This window comes from Saccopteryx bilineata, chromosome 10, assembly GCF_036850765.1.
Source record: "Saccopteryx bilineata isolate mSacBil1 chromosome 10, mSacBil1_pri_phased_curated, whole genome shotgun sequence".
Classification (NCBI taxonomy): domain Eukaryota; kingdom Metazoa; phylum Chordata; class Mammalia; order Chiroptera; family Emballonuridae; genus Saccopteryx; species Saccopteryx bilineata.
In genome coordinates this window covers 38423056-38448851 of record NC_089499.1, presented here as the reverse complement: position 1 = coordinate 38448851, position 25796 = coordinate 38423056, and the positions used below count along the sequence as shown (strand labels likewise).

Here is a 25796-nt window from a genome sequence, read left to right as displayed (position 1 = left end):
TTTGAGTCTCCGAAATGCTTTTTTTTTTTTTTTTGCAATTCCACGAAAGAACTCTGTTTCCACCACACCAGTTCCCATCTGTGGGCAGCTCTCCTGAGTCCTGGGCCCTCTGCAGCCCAAGGAAGCAGAAAGCCCCCCTTGGTCCAGCCTTCAGTGACTGACACTTCTTGGGGATACTTCCTTTACCACATGTGACTATATTCAAAATTTAAAACTTGGGAAAGTTCAATTTTTAAATCACTCTTACCATACCATCCACACGTGGCAGCTAGACAGAGGAAAGGATAGAGGAGAAAGACAGATGTATTCTCAAGATGCTAGTCTCTCTGCCCCAGCCTCTTGCCTACTGTCTGGGGCTAGTCTTGACTGGGACTCACACGTGAAGATGGGCAGCCGGCCACAACTCACCCTCCACATGGGCACAGGGCTGCCCTTGGCTCTGCCTTAGCTCAGAGTGACCCCATTCCTTTCCCACGAACCACCTCAGAGTTCCTATTTGTAGCAGGTCCCAGTGAGAAGTCTCCTTTCAGCCTTCACCAGGTAAGTTCATCTCTGACCTTATCCTTCCTTTAGGCATGTTATGTTGGACCACGTGAAATTGTCAATACTCAACCATTTTGACCTATGAAAATGGTAATTTCACCTGGTTCAATCTAATATAAGCATGTATAAATATAGTTTAATTACTCCTTTTTTTATTCAAAAGGTAACATATTGATTTATTTTTAGAGAGAGAGAGAAAGAGAGATTGATTGATTGTTCCATTTATTTATGTATTCCTTGGTTGATTCTTGTATGTTCCCTGACCACAGATCAAACCTGCAACCTTAGCATATCAGGATGACGCTCTAACCAACTGAGCTACCCAGCCAGGGCCTCAAAAGGTAACATATAACACACTCTGTTTTGCATCTTGCTTGTTTGACTTAATATATCTTGACAATCTTTCCAACTCAGGTTACTGAGAGCTTCCAACTCCCACCCCCCACTTTTTTTAAACAGCTGCAGAGCATTATTCCGTTGCATGCACGTTCCACTAGGGATCCAAAACGATGGACACTTGAGTTGTTTCAGGCTTGTACTATTATAAACAATAGAGCAAAGAATTGTCTTGAACACCATTTTGCACAAGAATATCTGTGAGATAAATCCTAGAAATAGAATGTCAGGATCAATGGGTATATGTACTGGTAACTTTGACAGATATTGCCAGAAGGCCTTCATTAAGATTATGCTAATTTACACTCTCACTCAGGATGTAGGAGAGTTCCTGGATCAGTGATTCTTAATATTTTCCTTTAGGTCAGTATTTCCCAAAGTGCAGGTTGTGACTCATCACTGGGCCATGAAATCAGCTTTGTGGGTTGCAATCAGTATTTTTTAATGATATAAAATAGGATAGCTTATAATAGAATCAAGAAAAAATAAAATAGGAAACATCACATTGATTTTGATGTAGAAAGGGTAAGTATTGTTTGGGGAACTTTTGTTTCAGAGCTAGATACAGACATAGATAGATGCTATGCATACAGATATAGAAATACCCAGAAAACACACACAGACACTTAAACATGTCAGCCAAGGTCAAGGTATGAATTTTTTGGCCCTGGCCGGTTGGCTCAGCAGTAGAGCATCAGCCCAGCGTGTGGATGTCCCCAGATTCAATTCCTGGCCAGGGCACACAGAAGAAGCACCCATCTGCTTCTCCACCCACCCCCTCTTGCTTTTCTCTCTCTCTTTCTCTCTCTCTCTCTCTCTTTCTCTCTCTTGTCCTCCCTTCCTGCAGCCATGGCTCTATTGGAGTGAGTTGGCCCCAGGCACTGAGGATGACTCCCTGGCCTCTGCCTCAGGCAGTAAAAAAATGGCTCCAGTTGCAATGGAGCAAGGGCCCCAGATGGGCAGAGCATCTCCTCCTAATGGGCTTGCTGGGTGGAGCCCAGTCCAGACACATGCAGGATATTTCTGCCTCCCCTCCTCTCACTTTAAAAAAAAAAAAAAAAAAAGGATGTATTTTTTATTACAGGTCATAGTCAAAATTTTTTGAAAGCCAGTGATAGATCTTATACCTTTTCAAGAATCTGAGACAAACTAGAAACTTCCTCAAAGATGCACCAAATACAGAGCAGCGCAGTTCTCTGACTCTCAGAGGACCAGGCAAGGACCGGGTTGGCAGCCTGCCCCAGGCCACGGCTGTGAGTGCTGGGTGACAGGCCTGGGGGTTGTCTTCCCTCCTTGTCCGGCCAGCCCAGCTGGCTGGGAGCGGGCATTCCAGAAACATCTGCGGTGCCAAAGAAATGCACAAACCAGCGTCCTCCTGACGCATCGCCTCCGTCCATGTACCTTCTTCTGATCCCTCTTTTTCTCAGCCGTGGGGAGACTGTCCCCCACCTGCTGCTTTGGTTCATATGAAAACCATGCAGAAAGAGCACGAAAAGGTTTCAGAGAGATAGAATAAATCATTTCTCTTCTTGGGGTCACTGATTTCTTTTTCACCCTGTGGCTCCGGAGAGAAATAGAACTGATAGAGAGAGAGGGATGGGGAGGAAGAGCGAGGGAGAGGGGGCAAACTAGAATGAGAGGGACCATCAGCCCAGGCCCGAGACAAGATTGAGAAAAAGCCAAGGAAAGAAGAGTAGCAGAGCCATTCCGGGATGGAAGCCTGTGTGCACAGGTATCCAGCTAACGGAGAGCAGGGGCGCCGGGGGGGGGGGGGGGGGGGGCGCAGGGAAGGAGACAGCCAGTCAGGTTCCCAGAGCAAATCCTTCTGAGCAGCAGGGAACGGGGCTCAGGTCTCTGGGAGTCCTCTCCTGACACCGCGGTTCTGAACACACAGAATCGGGGGTTAAAAGGAAGGAGGCGAAGGGAAACCTCACGCAAAACCAACTGACTGCAGAGGGCCCAGAAAAGGGGCAGATGAAGTCACATAAACATGAAAGGACCCGGAGCCATCACCGTTGCCATCCTTGAGAAAAACAGGGGACAGAACGCACACTTCCCTGAAAGCATTTTTCCAGTGGGAGAGCCTTCATCCTGACACCAGCAAAGACTCTGTGACTTGCTACAACACTGTCCCCGAGTCCTGCTTCCCCACCTACCTGCCTCCTGAATGAAACTAAGGCTGCTGTGAATTAAAATGCAATCACAGCGTCCACTCTTATCATCTACTGTCCTTCCCTGGAGCCAAGGGGTGGGAACACAGGCTGGGGAGTGGGATGCTGCCAATCAGGACGTCCGCCCGGCCCGTCACCTTTTCTGATCTCTGCTTTCAATGCGCACCTGAGTAAGAAGACACAGCCTTAGAAAGAGGGAGCAAAGCTCTGCAGGGGAGGCCCCACCTCTTTCTTCTATTTCCAGGCTCGGAGGTGAAAGAGCAAATTTGAAATGTAGTTCCCTTCCCAAGGCTGGCTCCAGAAACCTGCAATAATACCTACTATTCCCCGGAACCCAGTCTAGTAAAAGACCGTTAAGTCTTTAAAAACCCAACACCAATATTGATTCTCCTTTTACGTAATTTCTCCTTTCTTTTGTTCCTGGTAGAGCTAGCTGCCACTTAAGAGCATTGGGCTTAAAAGGCAAGCACACAGGAGGTTATTGATTTTTCTCCTAAGAACTGGCCTGCTTTTGAAGTGAGCTCATGTCAGGTAGGTGGGGGTCAGGGCTGTGGCCTGGTGGCCCCAGCCCCTGCAGGTAGAGAGGGCTGGACAGAGCCCGGAGGGCCACTTTCACACACTGACACTCTGTTCCTGTCACACCAGAGCTCCTCCTTAGCAGAGTGAAATATATAGAAAATTCTTAACATTTAAGAGTTGATGAGTGGTTATAAAAATTAGTGGATAATAAAAAAGATAATAAAAAAATAAGTAAAAGTCAAGTGCCACCCTTAAAAAACATGCAGTTTCCAGGGGGAGGGGAGGGGCACAAAGAAAACCAGGTAGAAGGTGACGGAAGACAATTTGACTTTGGGTGAGGGGTATGCAGCATAATCAAATGTCAAAATAATCTGGAAATGTTTTCTTGGAACATATGTACCCTGATTCATCAATGTCACTGCATTAAAATTAATAAAAATAAGATTAAAAAAAAAACCCAAAAAAACAAACATGCAGTTTCCTACATGGGAAAGATGTAACTTTTTTTTTCTTTTTATTGTATTCCCCCATTCAATCTTGGCTGCCACAGTCAGGCAGAAAGAAAGCGCGAGGACCCTTTTTCTTGCATCTACAATGGAGCCCCAGCAGCAGACGGTAACTGCTCCAGGTCAGTCAACTAGATGCATGGAAAGATGTAACTTGATGCTATTTATTAATTTACATACCTTGGCTTCTACAGAGGAACGGGGATGGCTGTGTACATAGGTAATTGCAATAAGATGTGAAACAGGCCAGTCGAGGCCAACAGACAGACGTATTAGGCAGCAAAAATATACATCTAACTGGGCTTTGGGGAGGTGCCAGGGACAGCTTTAGGGAAACATCTTATTACTTCCAGTAATTTACCAGTTAGCTGGGAGACGGCCGTGGCTGACAGCGGCCTCTGTACACACAGGCATCGTGGGAGACAAAGGAGACAGGTAGGAGGGCCCAGGTGACACAAGGCCATGAATCTCGGGTCAGCTAGGACAGAGGAAGCCTAAGACCCATCCCAGCTGCTGGCCAGGGACCCGTGGAGCAAAGCCACACAAACACAGTGGTTCTTGGAGCCACGCCACCAAGGACATCCGCAAGTGCCATCCCAAGGGGAAAGGAAACAACATCCACAAATGTGCCTGTGGCTTTGCATCAAGGTGGCTGCCAGGTGCGGTGTGTGTGGAGCCCCCTGTGTGACCTGCGGCCTGCCTACACTGAGCCCCACAGGATAGCCTGGGCCAGTTCTACCTGCAGCGAGCACCTACTGTGAGCCCCTGTGTCTCCAGGAGGAGGAGCAAGAGGGTCACCAGCAGCGCCACAGGCTCAGGGACTCAGCAAGAGGGATGATGTCCTTTCCCAGGGCCCAGAGCCAGCCTCCAGTTCCCTGATCTCCAAACCCACCAGCCACGGCAGCACGTCCAGCGGGGGGCCCCAGCCACCCAGTGACTAAGACCGGTGCTTCCAGCTACCAGGACTTATTAGCTAATGCTTGTTGGGAGCACTTTCATTAGTGTCCTATTTTAATTAATGATATGTTTTAATTGGTGTTTCAATTTAATTAAAGATTTATTCTAATTGGGTGTCCTTTTTTTTTTTTTTTTTTTTTTTTTTGAGCTCACAAAGTTCAAACAGAAAAGAGAATAATAGCTTGCCCAGAAAAATAAATCTATAACCAAACAAGCCCATATCCCTGGAGGTGGAACTGTGGCTAAGACAGGTATAAGTCCATTTTAGGGCTCTAGGGAGACAGACTAAGAGCATCCATGGAGTACACACCTCTGACCACTTTGGGCCCAAATCAAACTGCTGCTCTTTCTCCCCTGCTGCCCTCACCTCCAGACCTGCACCAGCTCCTCTCCCCCCTCCCCCCCAGAGCCAGGCACTCCTCCCAGACATCGCCCAGGGCTAATCAGCCCAGCGCTAGACACCTAAGTGGCTCTCTGAGGTTCATGAGCCCCACCACCCACTGTCAATAGCTATAAAAATGGCCAAAAACAACCCACTCTTCAGAGTTTAGCAAAAGAAGGAAAAAGCAATACGAATTAAAGTTAAATACACAATATGCTTAGTCCCAGTTTCACAAAATAGGAGAATGGCTAAATATTATGCAGTCGCTTGGTGGACTATGACAAAGCCAAAGAAAAATTACAGAGATTATGTAAAGCAAGGAAAATATCAACAAATTTATCTGCATGTACCTGACACCGACTGGAAGAGCAATCGCCCCCCAAAAATGAACTTAGTGGTTTTGTAACATAAGTCATTATTTCAAAAAGGGGGACGTTTGCAAATAATGCTTGTTAACGACATGAAGGATTGCTCTTGGGCAGGGAAATTCAAGGTTAATGGTGTAGCTGGCAGCTCCGTGCAGACAGGAGTGCGGGTCTTGAGACTCAGAGGGAAGATGCTATGGAACCTGTGACAGGCCACTGCAGGCACCAGCGGAAGGCTCAGTGGGGTCTCAGCCACAGGGTTGGGGCATCAGGCTTCACGGGCCCCCTGGAGATCTCAGGAATAATGGGACCACTTAACGCCTGCGTTATTAACTTCCAGCAGGATGACTGGGACAGAGGGTACCGCCCAAGGCAAGTTTCCCTTATGCCTCCTGGCTACCACCACCCTGAGGCCGTGTCTGAGAAGAACATTCTCCACTGGGTGGCATCCAGCCATCGTTTGGTGAACACCCAGTGAGACGCAAGGAGGAACAATTAGAGAGGGAGGGAGGACAGAAGACATTATACCGCACATCCCTGGGTCAGAGCCTAAAACAGTTCACTAAGAGACACTGACTAGAAGAGGGCACAAGAAACTGGGAGAAGTCCAGGCTGTTTCTCTGCTTCTTGGAAGCAGACAAAAAAATAATAATGATAAGCCCTCCAAACCAGAGGTGAAACCTCCCCAAATTCCTTCTCCCGTTCTTCCACGGGCCTCAGCTCACGTGGCCACGCCGGTGGGAAAAACACTGTGTAAGCAACTTGTCCCACACGTGCATGTGCAACAGAATGGCCCGAGCTGGCCCTAGGACCCGTGCCCCCAAGGGGCCTGCCCGGGCAGGCTGGACTCTAAGCAGCAGCTGGGGTGATGTCCCTGCAGAGGCTCTGGCTAGCTGGTCCTGACTGGCTCTGTCGCTGCCTCTACGATCACTTTCTCTCCCTGAGCTGCCTCAGTTTCTGCAACAGTCAGATGAATGGACCTGGCCAGGTCTCAGGGGTCCTTTTAAATTAAGAGCCTATCATTTCACGCTGTTATTTCTAGCAGTCCTTCCCTGAGCTTTTCTGTGCCCATTTGGGGAAGTGATTTTTGGGTCAGGTTACATAAACTGCAGGCTTCTTAATTCGTGTTGGGGCTGCTCTGTGAGCTGCTGATGGGAACAGATTTTAAATCACCCCTTGCCACGTTGGATGCAAACACACCATCACTTTTGTGCCTAACAACACCAGCCATCAATGAAACTCCATATTTAACAGATGTTCAGCGGTAATTACCTGGACATCAGATACGTTCTGCCTGTTTAATTAGCCGGCTACGGTAGCCCCAGATGTCCTCCCCTGTGCCGCTTCCAGTGTTCACATAAACACGCTCAGAGCATCACCCTTGATTCTGACCAGTTAGTGGACCAAATAAGCAGTTGGATGGTAATAGAACAGGCTTCTGGGGCCCCAACCAAGGAGTACATATCACTCCAATTTACAGTTGACATCCTGGAGATGATAACAATGATGATGATGACAATGTTGATGGGACCATATTGCTTGCTATTAAGGGCAAGAGAAAGTTGTCAGCCTGAAGCAGTTCTGCAAAAGTTAGGTGGGGGATAGCACAAGCCAAAGGCCCTCAGTGGCTTCCAGGAAACCTGCCAAAGTGATATCACCTTTCATGAAATCACAACTGTGATAACAGAGGGGCTGATTCTTGCTAACCATATTCACCAAGAGTGGTGTATACTCAGGTTGCCAAACTATTGCTTTCCAATGGAATTAGTAGTACCTACCCTGGTAGCCAGAACATTTATGTGAGCTTACCAGCATACTCCTTCTCCTTCTAGACAGTCACATTAACTAACAGGTGCAGGGGAACTGGTGATAGAACGTAAATACTTAGGAGCATCAGACTCTAGCAGTCTCTGCCTTCACCTTCACCCTGGGGATATATTAGGCATCACTCTTGGACAGGGGCTTGGGGCAGGCACTGTCTGCAGCATGGAGCTGGGTTGGACCTGCCGCTCTTTGTCTCTGTTCTCATGACTAACCCCTCACCCCCTATTATCATAATGCCCATCAGGTCCAACTTCTCTGCCCCCTCCTTAGGAACACATCCCAAACTGGCATCCTAACACGGGTAGCCACTGACTGGATCAGAGGCCGGCAGCACTGACCCTGGGGCAGACATCCTCAGCCAGTCAGTGGCCATGATATGGCCTGGTGTGAAAAAGGGGACCTCGCCAACCAGAATGCCTATAGAAGAAGTACGAAGCATGACCTGCAAGGCTGAGGAAGCGAAGAGGAGCCTAGGCTGCGAGGAGCTGGGCAAGCTAGGGTGGGGGGTGGGGCAGGAAATCAGAGGGAGGGGAGGACCTGATAGAGGACAGAGTGCATGTGCCGGTGGCAGCGGACAGAGAGGGGACCAGCAGGAGGAAACCAGCAGCATGACGGCCGGGGGCACAGCCCTGCTGTCCCAGGAGCCCCCTGGGGGAGCTCCCCACCCCCTGCCCTCCCAGAAGCCCACTTGGCTTCGCTTCCCCTAGTTTCCTGGCGTCAGGCCCTCTGCACCGCTCGCTGGCCTTCATCCGGGAGGGCGTCAACTCGCCTGACTACGAGAACCCGACTGAACACGATACGTTCTCCTCCTTGAAACGATACGTTCATCTTTAGATCTGTTTTATGCAACAGAAATGCACAGTTCAGTGAGACGTGCCAACAGCACAACCCTTCCATTTTTTTTTCAACCTTCCTTCTTGTCGAAAACAGTGTGTTGTCCAGCAGAAATATAATGCAAGTCACCTATATAATTTTAATTTTTTCAATCACATTATTAAAAGTAGAAAAAAAGTTAAAATTAATTTTAATAAGTTATTTTACTCATCCCAAGACGTCCAAAGTATTACCATTGAAACATGTAATCAGAAAAAGCTAAAAACTGTATGATTTCACACAGAGGTGGGATGTAAAATTGACACTCAGGGACATAGATAAAAGTAAAGTGGTTACGGGGGGGGGGGAAGGGAAGGGTGTTAAGAGGGACAAATATACAGTGACAGAAAATGATTTGACTTTGGGTGATGGGTGTACAACACAATCAACTGTTCAAATGCTATAGAAATGTTTACCTGAAACCTACATATATACTCTTATCGATGAATGTCACCTTGTTAAATTTAATTTTCTAAATAAATTTTTTTTAAAAAAGAAATATGTAATCAATATAAGAATTGAGGGTTTATTTTCCCATACCAATTCTTCCAAATATAAGGTATATGTTGGCTGCACTTACAGCACCTCTCAGTTAAGACTAAGTCACATTTCAACTGCTCAAGAGCCACATTTTAGACAAAACGGGTCTAAAAGTTGATGTCCTGCTCTCAGCTCCAAGTCCTCTTGACAGAAGAGAAAATTAAACTGCAAAGCTAAAGAAAAACCCATTTATTTCAGTTTAAAAGACTCTCTTTTCCGCTATACTCAGGCTCATGCACTCTCCCTTTCCCAATCCCAAGATGAAGTGGGGTGCAGGGAAGCTGAGCCATCCCTGTGGGGTGGGGACATGAGAGGAGGCCATCGGCGCCCAGCCCCACCCACCCTGAGTGCCAGGCCCGCCCTCTGCGGTGAGGCTGAGATGCTTGGCTCTTGGGGCTCAGGAGCAGTGGAGGCCCTGGGTGCCTTCACAGGGTCACCTCTGCTCCCGAAGCAGCACCACTCCAGGCCTGATCCCGTCTGCTGATTCCTTCCACACAGCTGCTCCCCAAGCCTGCCTCAGGGTCTCCACGCCCATGACACCCCACAAGCTCCCCCTGACCCTGACGTGGGGCACAGGCCCTCAGTTCCACCCTTGCCTAGCTAGGGCTGCTGTCTATAGTCAGGCCACTTGACCTTGGATTTTGGTTCCAACCATTAGTCACCATATGACCTTGAATACATCACTCGGCTGTTCTCTTCCTCTATGTCATCGTCAGTAAAATGGGTATAATCCTGATACCACCATCTCATACAGTTGCAGGGTGGATAGAGTGATGAACACATAAAATACTTAGGAGAGTACCTGGTACCAGGTAAGGGCTCAATAGCATGAGCTACTCCAGCGAAAAAGAAACTTCTCTACGTGCTGGGCTCCTTTTCCTTTCCTTGGTAGTATATCACCCCTCCCCCCTCCCCCAACATCACTGGTGGAAGAGCTACAGGGTAATAAACCAGCCTATATATACACAGAAAAAGATATCAGGAGATATTTCTGAAATATCATCTCCATTTTATTGAGTACACTCAACCAGGTGTCAGCCCAGTCTGTAACCAGGAGCCATCTTGATGCAGTAGGGTGACTTCTGAGCTGTTTGCTCTAATGAGTAAATTGTTCATAGGGTACACTTCCCCTCATTGCTTAAACCTCTCAGGTGTCCCAACATTCTGTTTACAGGTACAACAGGTGAGTTTCTTCCAGTCTGACTGTGCGATCCAGTGGGCACCTTTGAATTTCTTCCAGAGTGTTCAAAATGCTCTCAAGGGCCTGATGCAAATCTCCCAGGGCAACTGCATCCAGGGGCAGCTTTCTCTCACCCCGGCCACAACTGGGCCCTTCTCTAGATTTTGCTGCAGGACTTGCCTCACTCTAGATTCCAAGGCTTCCCTGGAAGTCTCTGCCTTAAATCTTATATTTTATTTTATTTATAGTTCACACTACTTTAGAAGATTTAAGGTGGCTTACCAGTATTAGGCAAAATATTGCAAGATATATAAGTAAAAGACATATATATATGTCTTTTACTTTTTGAAGTTACTATACAGTACGTGTAATGTGAAATTGTTGCGTGAAGATTTTGCATGCCTGTCTGTGTGCACACCCATGTGTTGTGTGCTCACTCATGTCTAGGAGCTAGACAGGTAAGCTGAACACAAAATGTGACAAGGAGGGAGTGGGAATTATAAATGACTTCAGTTTTCTTTACACTTTTTATATTTTCTCAACTTTTTGTACAACATCTGCATTTGTTTCATAATAAGAAGGGGGAAAAAGCAATAAAGACTCTCTAAAGAAAAACAGGTGACAAAGAAATAGCCAAACCAAGAGTAATGACAAATGAGCCCACAGTGAGGCAAAAACAAATATTTCCTACGGCTAAGCCACATGTCTGGAGCTAGATGTCCTAACAGCTGATGAATGAGGAAAACCTGATCAGTTACACAGGTCATGGGGTCCATAGGACATAAACAAAATTATTGCTCAGAAAAGCCTGGCTATTCTTGAGATGGAACCTGAAGCAAATGTCTCCCGTGGGCCCCCACAGAGGACACTGTGTAATGCAATGACTGTCACCAACGATACCTCACAATAAACACCACTGGGAGTTGCATGGGGTTGTTCTTCTAAAGCCTCACAGTGCAGGCTGATGGCCTCTTGTTAAAGTGCAGAGCAGTAAAAGCAATTCCTTGAGGAGTGAAAACCATGAGGCCAGTTCACAGTGGCTCTGACTTAATCCAGACAGAGATGTTAAAGAGTAAAGTCAAGGACATAACCTGACTGACGATGTCGCAGTGGATAGAGCGTGGACCTGGAACCCTGAGGACCCAGGTTCAGAACCCCAAGGTCTCCAGCTCGAGCCCAAGCTCACCAGCTTGAGTGCCAGGTAGCTGGCTTGAGCGTGGGATCATAGACATGACCTCATGGTCACTGGTTTGAGCCGAATAGTCAATGGCATGAAGTCCAAGGGTGCTGGCTTGAGCCCAAGGTCTCTGGCTTGAGTAAAAGGTCACTGGCTCGACTTGAGCACCACCCTCTCAAGGCACATATAAAAATCAATCAATGAACAACTAAAGTGCCACAATTACAAGTTGATGCTTCTCATCTCTCTCCCTTCCTGTCTGTCTGTCTCTCTCTCTCTGTCTCTGTCTCACTAAAAGAAAAGAATAAAATAAAAAGAAAGAAAGAAAAGAAAAGAAAGAGGACATAGATCACTGTTCAGGGAACCTCTTGCTGGAGTATGGCTCCTTCCAAGTTCAATTTAGCTCAGCTCAGTACCTTAGGTCATCAGGCTGCAGGTATCGACTCATCTAGACATTTGTTCATTCCACACACATTCACTGAGTACCTATTGGGTACTCCTATTGTACAATTACTTCCAATAATCCCAGACCCAACATAATATTCAGAACCTCAAGACAGCCCCACCCGACATCACCTTAGCACTTGCAGCCAGACAATCACTGCTTTTTTGAATGGGAGCCTGGTGTTAACCTCCAGGGCAAAGGAGGAGGCTGAGCACCTGCTTGCACACCAACAGGATTAACAGTGGGTGGGTAGTAGCTGGCAGGGGCCGAGGGTTCTGAGGCTGAGTACGGGCTCATGGGAAGGATTCCACGATGGATGGGCTCTATGTCCTGCTTGAGGAGAATGCACTTTTCAGAGATGTGATATTGATCCTGTTTGGAATCCATGGCTCATATTTTCCACCCTTGCTTTAGCTCTGGGTAGGAGACCAAAGCCTTCCCTTCCTCCCCAAAACCTTCTCTTGTCTCCACTCCAGTGAGAAAAGGCCAAGAATACTGCTGGGCCACGGTACTTCTCTGGGGAATCAACCATTTGTATACCCATGGCTAGCACCTTTCCATTGATCCCCAACCACAGACCTCTTCTTTGAGCCCCAGATGTACATACCCAACCTATTTCTTGGCATTTACTTGCAGATCTCATAGGCATCTTACAGTCAGAATATTTGAGTCCCCCAAACATAGAAGTTGTTCATGTTATCCTATTCCAACAAGTGTCATCACCATCCATTGGCTATAAAAGCCACAGACCTCAAAGTGATCTTTGAGGACTCCCTCTCCCCTGCTTCCCACAGCCAACCCATTACTAAAACCTGTTGATTTTTACCCCCAAAACATGTCTGCCACTTCCTTCCATTTCCAGATCTATTGTGAGAGGTTTCGAACCCACCACATGTACTAGGGGAGTCCTCAGGGGCACCCATGATCTCCTCTGGCTTTCTTCAGTCTCACCCACGGAGGGTGGGAGCACACGCCACCTCCCCAAGTTCTGCAGTGTGCTTCCCTCCTCCCCATCCCTCTGACAACTCCGTCTCCCAGGTAAGCATCCTCTTTCCTTTCTCCCCTCTGTTCTCTCTCAGCTCTGTAGGCATCCCTATTCTGCTTCTTTCTCCTTGACTCCTCAGCCTTGGCTACTTGTTTTCTCCCCCCCCCACCTCCAGCCGCACTCTCTACTTCTTCTTCAGACATGACAGTCACAGAAACCCAGAGTGAAGAGGGACCTCACCTGCCCTCCCGACTTTATGGACGGGGCACGGGAGTCTCAGAGTGTAAAGCCACGCACCCCCATTCCCACAGCACTTGGCAGCACGGTCAGCCCTGGGGATAACCCTCCCCCACCCCCACCCCCTCCCCCACTCAGATCTATTGCACTGATTTTCTTTGCCCCTGTCTTATCTCATAACTGTGGCCCTCTGCTAAGGGCAGGGCTGATCATTCTTCATACAACACAAATCAATAATCAGGGTGCTTGCATCTCTCTCTCTCTCTCTCTCTCTCTCTCTCTGTCTCCCTCCTTCCCTTCTTCTCTCCATAGTTACTATACACATGGGGGCCTGCACTCAAATCTCAAAGAAGAATAATTTCTCCCTTTCCAAATGTTACTTTTGTGGCTTTTCAGGTCTCCTCCTGGGAAGGCTGAAACATTCTGCTGCAGTTAGATGCTCCTCCAAAAATCCTCTTCAAAATCCCATCACCTCGCCATGAAAGATTCAGAAAAATACCATGCAGAAGGTACCCAGAGAAGGTGTGGGGTGTTGGGCGAGGAGGGACTGAAGTGCTTGACCCTCTGCCCTTCTCTCCTGTGGTCGCATATGGTCCCGGCACAAGAGGGAGGCTGAAATCAAATAGCACCTTCGGAACCCTTCCAGATTTAATGGCGCCATCTGCGAAAACACTGCTCACCAGGGTGGGGGTGGGGGTGGCAGATCAAGGCCAGCTTCCAGAGGGGGGGGGCAGCCCGAAGGAGGTGACTATTGAGAGCAGAGGCAGGAGGTAGGGGCAGGCGGATGACACCAGATGGCGGTGCACTGTCCCGTGGTGACCGCTTAAAACAGGTAGGAAAACACCCCCGAGGTGGGTTAAGAGCGCTGCCAACTGCGTGGGACGGGGCGGGACACATAATCTGAACTTGGACAGACCCTGTGGCCCTGGGGTCCTATTGAAAAATCCACCTTTAGGCAGAGTTTCGAAGCAGATTCTGAGCAAAGACAGATGCATTAAGATCCCGGGCTCATCGGCAGGTCTACAGAAGCACGTCAGGCCCCAGACGTGGCTCAGCTCTGAGCATGGATATAGCCACAAAAAACAACAACAACAACAAAAACCAACCCAAACTACAATTTATTTTCAGATTGTCAAGATTTTGCACCATTTTATGAATTTCAGCCAACACAATTCATTAAACATGTAACCAAGGGGATTTAATATTTATACGTTCCTCTATAAGACTTCACATGTAAACAAATCTCAGATCTGAAATAAAGTATTCCGTCAAGCAGTGAAGAGTGGCCACAGTGCCCATGGGTCAAGGCACCGAGGACAATGAGCATGGTTTTTTCTCCCACGATGAACTGGCAGCAGGCCAAGGAACAAGACCGCGGAAGCCAAGGCCGCCCGCATGAACCGAGCTGTGCAAACCAATACGCAGAGTTCAGGTGTGCATCCGCCAGGGAGCGAGGCCTGTCGTCAGAAAGAGGGTGGCTGCAGAAGGCGGAAAACTTACAAGGGGAGGAGGGAGCGGAGGGATCCGAGAAAATGGAGGGAGCGAGGGGGAAAATGTAAGAAGGGGAAGGATGTAAGAAGGGGAAGGAAAGAGAGGAAGAAGAGGAAAAAAGCAATGCGGAGGGGGTGGAGGAGCTCGGAGAAGAGGCAGTGGGGAGAGGACCTGGGGTGGGGGCCGTGCTGAGAGCAGAGCGGAGAGAAAGAGCTGGAATGCAGAACCTGGGGCCCCTCTGGGGAAAGAGGCTGTGAAGACTGGACAGTGAAGACCCCAGAGGACGCACATGAAAGGAGTCTCTCCAGAGACCATAACTGCCTCTGGAACCGGTCGCGGAGGGACTGGTTTTGCATTAAGGAGCGGGGTGTGTGCCTGCCTGGCTATCTCCCTGCAACCCAGACTCTTCCCCACAGACGAAGGCCGCCCAGCCCTGGGGGCCCCAGCACCCCCTTCTCTCCTAGCTGAACCCATGCGGACCCTGGAGAGACACAGAACCCAGCACCTTCCCCCCAAACACACTCAGGCCTCCAACCCAGGAGGAAACAGGACAATGACCCAACAGAAAGCAGGGAGAAAGGCAGTTCCTGATCCAGGCCAGGAGGCCAGGACCCATCCTCCCATTGTGATGTAATTTCCCTTCCAGCTGCTTCTGCAAGGGCTGTCCCCACGGGAGAGGGAGCAGATGCCCTCTTGGCTCTGTACCAGCCCACCCAAGGATCTGCTGACACTGCACCACAGAGACTCCGACCGTGCCTCCCTGTACCCACAGGGCATCCACACAGGAGCTCCCCGAAGAGCAGGAAGTAGGGTCCATGATGCCCTCACCCCCACGAGATGACTCATGAATCCCAGCCGGGGAGGGCACAGCAATGCAGGCCGCTCTTCTTTGCTCCGGCACAATTCCCAAAGCCTTCTGGGACCAGCGCGAGCTGCTGACTCTAGGACTCCCAAGTCAGGCCTAGGCCATGGCCCCTCTCACCTCTGTGCCTAGGACACAGGTCCCTTCCCGCCCCACACTCCCCTGTTCCTACCCCTGAGAGCAGTAAAGGTGAGCCCAGTGCACCCCCAAGAAAACTGAGGGGTGCCCCACCCCTGTAGGCCTCCCAGCCTCATTTCTCTCAGACTCGTCCTGGGTGGTCTCCCCAGGGGTCAACGTGGGGGGCGCCTTCTTTGTCATAGAAGGTCCCAGCCAGCAGGCTGGCTCTCGCGCGGCTCTGGGAAGCCAAGGTCTGGCTCTCCTCTCTCCTCTCCAGGGACTCCGTGATGCTTTGACGTGGAACAGCAATGACAATGGCAGTAACTGGTGAAAAAGAGCTCTAACGCTGCTGTTTTAAATGACAGCCATTGTTCTTTGGCAATTTTATGATCAAGGCAAAAAAAAAAAATCCTTTTAAGGAATGACAAGTAGCACATTTAAGAAACCCTAGAGGGTTGGGGAAGGTGGAAGAATGAAAGGGCTCCAAAGAGAAGGCAGCATCATGCTGGAGCCTATGGTTTCTGTCCTGTCCCCTCCCCAGCGCCACAAGTCACAGCCCAGCAGCAGCAGCCGCCCAGCACCACTGAGGGACTCCCTGGAGAGGAACCTAGAAGGCCAAGGCCATCCTGTTGCTGGGGGACCCACAAAGCTGGGCCCAATAGACTTAACACCGGGCAGGTGATGTTCCTCTTCCCCACAGTAAAGGCTCCATGAAGCACATCCCTCCTCTCTCCTTACCCCAACCCAGCAAAGGCAGCAATGTGGGGAAAAAGCAATTAACCCACAGTAGGCTTGGCGCGATGGGCCCTGAACCACAGATCATCCTGGTGCGGTCTGGACTGGACTATATGTCAGGAGGCAGCTGTCCAGCTGACATGAATACCTTCTGACCCCTGGTCCTAGATCCAGCCTCGGGGTCCTCCCGCATTTTCATGGCAGCAGCAACAGCTCCCCCGTGCCCCTCACCCCTCTCCAGAGATGGAGATAAAGTACCCCGTCTCCAACGCCCAGGTCCACCTGCCGGTGCACCTCCCTGTCAACCGCAAAGGCTTTTAAGCCAAACGCCTTCTCCGTGGGGCTGCTGCCCTCCAAACATCCCGTTTCTGACTCGACTCGGGCCCCACCACCTTCCAGAGCACTTCTTGTCTCTACTTGCTGAGGTTCTACTCCTCCTGCAAAGGGCAGAAGGACCCTTCCCCATGAAGCCCTCCTGGCCTTGTTCTTAACTGTCTTTCCTTAGCTTAGTCTAACTCAGTGGTTCTCAAAGGGTGGCCATCAGCATCATCTGGAATCTTGTTCGAAATGCAGTTTTCTCGATTCTACCCGAAAGCTACTCAATCAGAAACTCTAGATGGAGAGCAGTGATCAGTTTCAACAGCCATCCAGGTGATTCTGATGCTAAAGCGTGAGCACCGCCAGCTAAGAGCAGTGTATCCCCAGCCCTGGAGCGCAGGCTGATGCTGCTGGCCCAGGCACTGCACTCTGAGCACCGCTGGCTAAGGGCAGTGTATCCCCAGCCCTGGCCCAGGCACTGCACTCTGAGCACCACTGCCTAAGGGCAGTGTATCCCCAGCCCTGGAGTGCAGGCTGATGCTGCTGGCCCAGGCACTGCACTCTGAGCACCGCTGGCTAAGGGCAGTGTATCCCCAGCCCTGGAGCGCAGGCTGATGCTGCTGGCCCAGGCACTGCACTCTGAGCACCCGCTGCCTAAGGGCAGTGTATCCCCAGCCCTGGAGCACAGGCTGATGCTGCTGGCCCAGGCACTGCACTCTGAGCACCACCGGCTAAGGGCAGTGTATCCCCAGCCCTGGAGCGCAGGCTGATGCTGCTGGCCCAGGCACTGCACTCTGAGCACCGCTGGCTAAGGGCAGTGTATCCCCAGCCCTGGAGCACAGGCTGATGCTGCTGGCCCAGGCACTGCACTCTGAGCACCGCTGGCTAAGGGCAGTGTATCCCCAGCCCTGGAGCGCAGGCTGATGCTGCTGGCCCAGGCACTGCACTCTGAGCACCGCTGGCTAAGGGCAGTGTATCCCCAGCCCTGGAGCACACACTGATGCTGCTGGCCCAAGCACTGCACTCTGAGCACCACAGGCTAAGGGCAGTGTATCCCCAGCCCTGGAGCGCAGGCTGATGCTGCTGGCCCAGGCACTGCACTCTGAGCACCGCCGGCTAAGGGCAGTGTATCCCCAGCCCTGGAGCACAGGCTGATGCTGCTGGCCCAGGCACTGCACTCTGAGCACCGCTGGCTAAGGGCAGTGTATCCCCAGCCCTGGAGCGCAGGCTGATGCTGCTGGCCCAGGCACTGCACTCTGAGCACCACAGGCTAAGGGCAGTGTATCCCCAGCCCTGGAGCGCAGGCTGATGCTGCTGGCCCAGGCACTGCACTCTGAGCACCGCCGGCTAAGGGCAGTGTATCCCCAGCCCTGGAGCGCACGCTGATGCTGCTGGCCCAGGCACTGTACTCTGAGCACCACCGGCTAAGGGCAGTGTATCCCCAGCCCTGGAGCGCAGGCTGATGCTGCTGGCCCAGGCACTGCACTCTGAGCACCGCCGGCTAAGGGCAGTGTATCCCCAGCCCTGGAGCGCACGCTGATGCTGCTGGCCCAGGCACTGCACTCTGAGCACCGCCGGCTAAGGGCAGTGTATCCCCAGCCCTGGAGCGCAGGCTGATGCTGCTGGCCCAGGCACTGCACTCTGAGCACCGCCGGCTAAGGGCAGTGTATCCCCAGCCCTGGAGCGCAGGCTGATGCTGCTGGCCCAGGCACTGCACTCTGAGCACCGCCGGCTAAGGGCAGTGTATCCCCAGCCCTGGAGCGCACGCTGATGCTGCTGGCCCAGGCACTGTACTCTGAGCACCACCGGCTAAGGGCAGTGTATCCCCAGCCCTGGAGCGCAGGCTGATGCTGCTGGCCCAGGCACTGCACTCTGAGCACCGCCGGCTAAGGGCAGTGTATCCCCAGCCCTGGAGCGCACGCTGATGCTGCTGGCCCAGGCACTGCACTCTGAGCACCGCCGGCTAAGGGCAGTGTATCCCCAGCCCTGGAGCGCAGGCTGATGCTGCTGGCCCAGGCACTGCACTCTGAGCACCGCTGGCTAAGGGCAGTGTATCCCCAGCCCTGGAACGCACGCTGATACTGCTGGCCCAGGCACTGCACTCTGAGCACCCGCTGCCTAAGGGCAGTGTATCCCCAGCCCTGGACTGCAGGCTGATGCTGCTGGCCCAGGTACTGCAATCTGAGCACCGCCGGCTAAGGGCAGTGTATCACCAGCCCTGGAGCGCAGGCTGATGCTGCTGGCCCAGGCACTGCACTCTGAGCACCGCCGGCTAAGGGCAGTGTATCCCCAGCCCTGGGGCGCAGGCTGATGCTGCTGGCCCAGGCACTGCACTCTGAGCACCGCCGGCTAAGGGCAGTGTATCCCCAGCCCTGGAGCACAGGCTGATGCTGCTGGCCCAGGCACTGCACTCTGAGCACCACTGCTCTCAACTGCCTGTCCTCACTGCACTGTTAGTCTGAGTGAGACTCCGCCTGCCTCGTGCATGCGTAGGTGTGGCCTCTGCAGGGCAGGGCTGAGGACTGCCTCTTTGAGGATCTTGCAGATACTCAACAAATAGCTCCTGTATTGGGCTAGAAAACAGAGGCCCATGACTCCCGGGAATGCTTCCACCATGAAGAGACAACCTCAAGCCACCAAAGGCCTTGTGCTTTCTCAGTGAAGAACACATAAGATCTGGTGCGCTTTGGGTCACGAAGGAGCTTCCCTCCTGAGTGGCTGGTGCCTTGAGGCTTGGGTTGGCAGTGCCAACAGAATCAGGGAGGGAAGCGTGACAGCTTGTGATGGCTTCCTCCAAAGTCTCAGGCACCATTATCACTTCTTCCCATAATGGCAAGAAAAAGTTATTTCTATTTTAAATTGTCAATATTAATCTAATGCTGGTGATGCATGGAGTGGTGATGATAAACGGGGTGTTCAATGAAGACAAAAGCTCCGGCAGCCTCGGAGAAAACCTCCTTCGACTTAGAGTTATCGTCTTGATTAAAATTTCCATATTATTATCCTAATCAGCAATCTTTGTTTAATGTGCTGCAATTTCTATTTTCTCCACTTAGAGAAATAATTAACAACACTATAAACATATTAAAAGTAAAATGTTTAATAAAATTGCTCTGTTATCCATATTTAACTTATTTTTTAGCAATGCTTCATTGAAACTCACCCCTGCCTCCTGAAAGACTTCCCTGAAGCCAACCTCTGCTAAGAGCCTCCTCCTGTCCCTGAGAGCCCCAGGGACAGACGACAACCCCTCATCCTGGTCACACACTCCTGTCACTTTAACTCAGTTTAATTTCATTTCGCTCAATCTGACATCTCTTTATACAGAGCATAAGGAATTCATTACTCTCCCTTGTGAGCGTGTGTCTGGGGTCCAGCGGAGACACATATGAGACACTGAGGCAGAGAAAAATACGAAAATTTCTCCAGATACATTACTTTTGCATCTCTCTAGAATACAAAAGTTCTGTTCGGTGGCACTTACTGAGCACAGAGCACCAGCTGGGAGCAAAGCTCAGCGGGAGGAACCCACTGCCCTCACAGCCCGGAGCCCGCGTCCAGGCAGGGCACCAGGCAGGACACACAGACGAGGTCCAGACGCCACAGTGCCAAAACCGTTTCAGTCTGAGTTTAAAACACAACACTGATCCTTATCCAGGACCAGAACCTGACTCCTCATGTGGGGTGTCGGCTCTATGCAACCTGAAAGACTGGGGTCAGGCTGAAATGCCACGCTGGGTCCCTGGGGACTCTCTGAAGTGGAGTGGTCCGGCCGACGGCCTTCTGGTTTCCTCCGCCTTCCTTTTTTTTTATTTTTTATTTTTAAGCCCCTCATTTCAGGGCAGACCAACAGACACAGTCTACCCACCTTATCTTGTCCTTGAAACAAGGCTGATTCTAGACTAGAAGTTGTCCTCCCTGCGGCCACCAGGAGTCCAGAAGGGACAGGAGAAGTCACTGCTCCAGGGTAGGACTTCGGTGTAAAAGCAGTTGGCACAGATCTCATTTAATTACTAAGACCTGGTGGAAAAAGGTGTGTCATCTCCCCATTGAACAGACAGGAAACTGAGGCTCAGGGAGGGTAGGTACCTCCTCCAAGTCACACAGCTAAGTAAGAGATTGGTGGCAGTGCTAGCTGGCCGTCCCAGTACTGTTTCCCGGGGAGTCTACGCTCCAGCCCGCTCCTCCGGCCACACTGGAAGCAGGCGGGGAACGAAGCTTGGCGCTGCTTCTGCCGGAGCCTCTGTGGACGGCCTCCGCTGGGATGGGTTTTTCCATGATGCATGTGCTTTAACCTGGCTCACCTCCGGGTATCCTGGAGCCTTCCACAGGGAAGGCCACTTTCTGTTAATCAGCGGGAACTGGCACACACCCTCTGACCCTCGGAAAGGAAAGCATGCCGGAGTTGACAACACTTAGGGACGTGGAGGAAACAGCAATCCACACAGGCCCAAGGGGAAGGGCCATTAATCTCCCTCCACTGAAGGAAATGAAATCATTATGTCTGCAGCTACAGAATCCAAAAGAACAAATTTCCTGCCAGGATAATAAATGGATTCTTTTGTGTTCGCCTTGACTCTCGTCACATGACCCTCCAGCCCATTCCTCATCCAGGTGACTTGGCTGTGTAAATACCCAGAGGTTTCAGTTTCACCTTCCCAAACAGCCCGGGGAGTGGCCCACCAGAGCTCTCGGCCTGCCCTGTCTACCCTCAGCCTTTCCTGCCCTGAAGACTGCCCGCCGCGGCAAGCCAGGCATCTGTGCGTTTCCACCCTCCCCACAAAGGCTTTCATAAAGAAGACCATCCCCCTCCCTCGGCCAGGAGCACGTGGTAAATAACTCCAGAGAGAAGAGGGGGAAGCTATTTCACCACTGAACAGGCATGACACAAGATGTACTTTGGAAACAATAATGAATAGTAAATATGGGCTATAAAGTTCCCAGGTCCAGCAGAAGAGCACCCGGGCGACGCTCCCAATGATGTGCGTGGAGGGAACGATGTGGGGCTTGGGAGGCGGCGTTATGGCCTACCAGGGCAGCATGGGCTGCATGAACATTCCCCTGACTGGAGCCTGGAGCCATGCCCTCCCAGGTCCAAACGTGCAATCAAATAACCACTTCATAATGGGCTTATGTACAGACACAACTCTGAGAGCACTCCGCATCTAAAATAGGTCTGTGTTTGCAAAGAAAAACTGTGGCTGGCTTAACACACAGCAGGAGCTGTGATGCTTAGTGAACAGACCCAGGGAAGACCTGTGCCTGCTCCTTGCCGTCTTCTCACCCTGGTCCCTGGGAAGAGGCAACATCTGAAACAGAGAAGGAAACTCAATACTGGGCACAGGTTGGCAGCCCTACTTTCCCAAGGATGTGGCCCACCACCTCTTCTCTCTGACCAGGCACAAAACCTCTATCTACCTCCTAAGAGCAGGTATGTGAGTGGGGGGAGGGGCAGAGGGGAGGTAGTGCTAGTCACCACCCAGAAGCAAGGATGCCTCGCCTGTGGAAAAAAATGAGAGTTTGCTAGATGCTCCTGGACTTCACTGAAAAACTATAACACATGAATGCTTTGTGGTAAAATAATGGATAGAAATGACTCATGTCTTGGCAGGAAAAATAAAATTGTACCTCCTAGAGAGGCAGTGTGAGCACATATATGACTGCTATTATCTCAGGTCTGCTGGGTTACCTCCCTTGGTGAGATCAGACCTCGGGGTTCTACGGGATAAAGAAAGTGGCTAGGTGGTCTTGTCTTTATCCACCCCTGGCTCCTGCCCCTGACCAGAGGTTCTCAAAGCCACACTTCAGGTTCATGTACCCCCCCCACTCCAATGTCAATCCTCTGACCTCTGTACCTAAACTCTTCACTCATGCTTTCTACGGGTCTTGCCCACAGGATTGTAAAATATCTATTTATATGTCTTTCTTCTCTACTAGATGTGTTTCTCAAGTTGATGCATCCTGTAGAAAGATGAATGGATGGATAAACTAAGTCAATCAAGGCATATTATCTTTAACAACACTGTATCTTATGGGAATATATTAAATTAATAGTTACAAAGTATATTCCATGCTGAGTATTGTTTTTAGATGACTTCTACACCTTATTTTACTTAATTTGCATAACTGTCTCAAGAGGTGAGTTTTATTTTTGACATTTCACAGCCACCGAGAAACTAAGGATCAATAAAGAGAAGCACTGCACTGGAGACACAAAGCAAGGTCTGTATGAGACCACATTCTGTGTTGAAATGGATCATACCATCTGTCAGCCATCTTTCAGATCATAAGTGCAACAAAAATTTGTTGGGCACCTGCTGTGCACCAGGCATGATGCCACACATTGAGGAGCAAAGACAAATCCAAAGCAGGTTCGGATGGTGCTCTGGGGAAAGTAGGGGAGGAAATCCAAGCTCTCCAGTGATTCCAAAGCCAGAAAAAAAGCAGATCACATAAAAAATATATACAACCTGGTGAAGGTTCTTGGCTACAGTAAAGGGAGGAAGTTGGCAAATCTTCTTTAAAAAAAAAACAAAAAAACTATAAAGCTGGGCAAACATGACAAAAATAACCATCTCAGACATCTCAGAACTCTGAAAAGATCCCCTGAGAAGTATGTATGTTTCAGCCTTCAGGGGAAAAATAAGAACCCAGAGTTGCTAAAATATATTACCTAAAATTTACAGTTTTCAATAAGAATTATAACACATGCAAATACAAGAGTGTGACCTATACTCAAGAAAATATAGCAATCAGTAGAAATTGTGTCTGAGTCCCCAGATGTTCAATTCCACTGACAAGTACTTCCAGATAGCTATTATAAATATGTTCTAAAACAGATGGAAACCATATTTAAAGAATTAGGGAAAGTATGATAACAATGAAGTAACAAATATTTTCATAAGAGGATAAAAATTATAAAGAAAGACTCAAGAAAGAATCACATGGAAATTCTGAAGTTGAAAAGTATATATAATAACTGAAATGAAAAACTTACTAGAGCAGCTCAGTAGAAGATGGAAAAAAATGATGAACTTAAGGGTAAATCCATGGAAATCATCATAACTATAAAACTCTAAAAGAAATTAAAGTAAAAAGCTACAGAACCTCACAAACCTATTGGATAACATCAAGCACACCAATACTTATGTGATGATATAGGAAGAAAAAAAGAGGCAAAAATTTTTGAAAAATAATTGCTTAAAACTTTTTAAAATCTGATTTAAAAACATTGTTCTACACATATTCAAGAAAATTAATGAACTCAAAGTAGGATAAGTACAAGGAGACTCACATGTTGATACATAATAGTCAAACTTTTAAAAGTCATAGAGAAGATCTTGAATGCAGCAAGAGAAAAATGATTAGCATACAGAAGACCATCAATATGATTAAGACATGACCTCTTTTCTGAAACAATGGAGGTCCAAAGCAGTAGAATAACAGTCAATGTGCTAAAAACAAAACTATCAACCAAGATTTCTATATCCAGCAAAACTATCCCACAAAAGCCAAAGGCAAGGTAAAGACATTTCCAAATATAGAGAGAATTCATTGCTAGCAAATCTGCCTTATGAGAAATAGTAAAGTATATCATTTAGAATGGAAGAAAATGATACTAGAAGGTAACTTGAAAACATAGGAAGAAATGAAAAGTACTGGACATGGTAAATATGTGGGTTAATATAAAAGGCTCTAGAAATAGATTTTTCCTCATGTCTTCTCTTATATCTTTAAAAAGCATTAGGTTATATAATGTAATAACCATAACACTGTACTGTTGAGCTTATAACATCTAAAACTATAATAGATACATTAATAGCATAAAGGAGAGAATCAGAGCACCACTTTAACCAGGCCATTAAGGATGTGTGTGATAGTATGAGATGAACAAAGTAGAAGAGGTACTCCATGCAGAAAGAACTGAACAGTCAAAAATATGCAGACAGGAAGGTCATATTTGAGAAAGAGCAAGTTGTCTGATTTGAGGGCCTAGCGCATAAGGTGGGAAGAATCAACCGCAAGTAACTAAAGAGGTGTGTGGAAATCCAGGCTAAGGAAACAGGACTGGTTTTTCTATGATAAAAACAGGACTTGCCCTGGCCAGTTCAGCTGGTTAGAGCGTTGTCCTGCTATGCCAAGGTTTTCAACACATACAAGAATCAACCAATGAATGCATTAATAAGTGGAACAATAAATTTATCTCTCTCTCTCTCCCCCCTCCTCTCTATAATCAAAAAATAAAATAATTTTTAAAAGAACTTGTTTCTTCCCAACTAGAAGGCGTTTTGTTTTGTTTTGTTTTGTTTTAACTAGGAGAACTAACCTGCTTAAGCAATGACTTAGGGTCTTCTGGCTCCAGGTGCCGAAGCGGCTCAGGTCGTGGGTGAAGAGAGCACTGTGATGGCATGGGCTCTGAACGGTGGGCATGGAACAATGAGGCTCATATTAGGGAGGCCTGACTGGAGCCTGCTGGAATGATATGTGGTCATATCTATGACATCCTCTTACGTTCATTCTCTCCCCAGCTCTCCAAGCCCCTGCAAATACACTCAGCTAGGTATAAAGCAATGAGGGAGTGGACCATCCAAATAAATAAGGGAATAAAATAATTTAAATCCATACATACACAACGATAGACACTCTGAGAAGCACCTCATATACCTCAGTCAAACCTGAAAGAGAGATTTTTATCCAACCCACTTTATAGAGAAGGAGACTGTGGATGCAGGATTCAGACACACATGTGCCTGATTCAACCCTCGTGCTCTTCTCACAGGTTTAGCCCATGATTTGGGGGTGAGAAGGTGCCCACTCCAAAGAGTCTGTCTTTCAATCAAACAAATGGGTGACGTAAGTGGAGGACTCTGTAAGCTACCGTTGATTCTTGCGGCCATTTCTCACCCCACTGCCCCATCTTGACCAAGTTCCCAGAAATCGAAGTACCTGAGCTCAACATGCTCATTGGGAAGTAACCTCGGCACCACCCACCCACCCCTCAGACAGACTGACAGACACCTCTTCAGGAAAAACAGCCACCACGGTAAGGCAGCCCCAAATGACCAACAGCACAAGCAGCAAATGGAACGAGGCTCTCAAACCGGAGATGAATGTGGCCGCAGCAGGCAGAGCACCTCATGGCATTCTGGAGACATCCTGGCCACTGCTTGCTG

At 49.2% G+C, this 25796-nt stretch overlaps 1 protein-coding gene and 1 non-coding gene across 2 annotated transcripts in view; both read right to left on the bottom strand.

The window, feature by feature from the left end:
* The window catches only part of EPHB1 (EPH receptor B1), a 452216-nt gene that overhangs the window by 374406 nt on the left and 52014 nt on the right, over positions 1 to 25796 (bottom strand). The window lies entirely within an intron of this gene.
* On the bottom strand, positions 4145 to 4275 carry LOC136314834 (small nucleolar RNA SNORA31). The gene has a single exon (XR_010727412.1). It is a non-coding gene; the product is annotated as a small nucleolar RNA SNORA31 (small nucleolar RNA).